Genomic DNA, 2,437 nt, shown 5'->3' on the forward strand with positions numbered 1-2,437 from the left:
GGTGGTCGGGCGCAGGGAGGTGGGCGGCTCAACGCAGGAGCGCCCCCTACTGGCCCGCCACAGGCTGCACATAGCACATGCAGCCACGGAGCCACACACCCATGAACGCAGACGGGGGAGCTGGACGTGGCACACCCAGCCACAGAGCCACATGACAATGCATGCAAGTAGGGGGCTCGAATCACAGTCCCTTCCCCAGCCTCCGCTCAGCCCCAGGGAGGAAAGCCACCAGATCCCATTGGGCTCCTGTCTCCTCCCTGCCGCCGCACCAGGAAGGGGAAGGGCAGGACGGTCTCCAGGGCGCGGGCAGCAATGTCTGCGCCCACGCAACAGGGCAGAACCAAGGAAGGTGCAGCAAGGCAAGTTGTGGTTGGATATTAGGAAAAACTTTCTCACTAGGAGGGTAATAAAGCACTGGGACAGGCTCCCCAGGTGCATCTACATGAGACGCTAACTGTGCAGTAGCCTACTAACACCGCGCAGTAGCAAGCTGGGCAAAACCCACGCTAATAGGCTACTGTGCAAAACCCATGCTAATATGCTAATACTGTGCTGTAGTATTAGGCTAACGTGCAAAAAACCCCCATGCACTGGCACTACTGCACAGAAGCAGGAGTTACTGCACATTGATTTAGCACTTAGTTATCCAAGTACTAAACTTAATTCACAGTAACTATGGCACATTAATGAATGTGTAGACGCACCCCCAGAGAGATGGTGGAGTCTCCATCCTTGGAGGTTTTGAAGATCCGGCTGGACAAAGCCTTGGCTGGGATGATGTAGTTGGGGCTGGTCCTGCTTGGAGCAGGGGTCAGACTAGATGTGACCTCCTGACGTCCCTCCCAACCCTCCTTGTCTGTGATTTTATGCCTTGCTTGGTGGAACATCAAGACCATTACAAAGGAGAGAGGGTTGTTAACACCTGTGGAGTGAAGAGATCAGAAGGGTGGATGTCCACATGGCAGAAAGGGCACCCGGAAGGATATCTCTTAAATCAGGCTCTTCCCCTTCCTCCAAAACCTCTGCCAGAGACAGGACACGGGGCTGGACGGACCGTGGAGCTGAACCAGCTGGCAGTGCCCAGGGTCCTGTGGGAAGCTGCAGCACTCCTTGCTGCACCCAACAAGATGATACATGCCTCGGGGAAGCTGCTTTGCAATGAGAAATGTTAGCAGCATGGTCTACGCGGCAGGGCAGGAGCCACGGGGCACAGGTAGGTGCAGGTGAGGAGGTGTCTGGGAGCCAGCATCCTGGTGGAAACGTGCCCAGCTGAAGCCGAAGGGAAGCCAACACTGCGGCAACTCACCAAGGGCCAGGGTGGAGCCTGCATCACTTGCGGTCTTTAACACAGAGCTGGCTTGGAGGGTGGGTAGCGAGGACACTTCATACACTTGCGACTCCTTGCAGCTTGGAGGGGCCGTGAGCACTCGAGGGGGCAGGAGGAGCACACTGAAGGCTCATGCCAGGCGGGAGAGGCGGTCTGAAATACACAGGAGGAAATTTAGGCCGGAGAAAGGGGAAGTGCTGCCTCGGGAGCACAAACATATGATGGGGACCATAGCGAATTTTGAAAGGGGGCTGATGGCATGGTTGGATTCTGGCTTGTTCAGCTTCCAAAACCCCTGTGCACTGGAAAGTGCAGTTATCTGCTGTATCATCTATGACGTAGAAAAACACAACGAACAGAATCAAATGCTGCTTCATTAGTCACAGGAAATAAATGTGCTTCCCTTTCCGATCTAGAAAACGCTGTTCAGTCTTCTTGAGCATCTGGATCGCGCCTCCAGTGCTTCCCTGAACGCTGTCTCCACCTGAGCTAGTGTTCACCTGCGTTAACAGTAGCACACCTGAGCTGACAGGACAAGGAGCAATGAGCTCAAGTTGCAGCAAGGGAAGTTGAGGTTGGATATTTGGAGGGTGGTGAAGCACTGGACCAGATTACTTAGACAGGTGGTGGAGTCTCCATCCTTGGAGGTGTTTAAGACCTGATTAGACAAAGTCCCTGGGGCTGGTCCTACTTTGAGCAGGGGGTTGGACTAGATGTGACCTCTTGAGGTCCCGTCCAACCCTTGTTTTCTTGTTTCCTATGATTCTGTACCAAAGAGGAGTCCAGAGGTGGGGAACAAAAGTGAGGATGAAGTTGCTGCAAGACCAGATGAAGGGGAAGAGGTTGCAACTGCCAGAAAGAGGAGGGCAGGATGTGAAGCAATGACTCTACGCTTGAGCAATGTACACTGTGGTCAGAGCTCAGGAAAAGCTCTCCCCGTTAGTGCAGGGAGGTGGTGGAACGAGAGCAAAATGTCCGAGGACAGTTAAGACGGAGCTCAGCCAGGTTATGAAAGGAGCTCTGTGCCCTGGTGCTTGCAAGAGCCGTCGCTGGACTTGCTGAGCTATGAGGTCCTTTCCAGGCCGGGCCCTGCCTTTCTCCATCAAGAGC

General features: G+C 54.3%; 1 pseudogene; it reads right to left on the minus strand.

Annotated features, from left to right (window-relative positions):
* Positions 1 to 1,457: 1,457 nt before the first annotated feature.
* LOC102380860 overlaps positions 1,458 to 2,437 on the minus strand; it is a 13,553-nt pseudogene continuing 12,573 nt past the window's right edge.

Source organism: Alligator sinensis, unplaced genomic scaffold (genome assembly GCF_000455745.1).
Source record: "Alligator sinensis unplaced genomic scaffold, ASM45574v1 scaffold948_1, whole genome shotgun sequence".
Taxonomy (NCBI): Eukaryota; Metazoa; Chordata; order Crocodylia; family Alligatoridae; genus Alligator; species Alligator sinensis.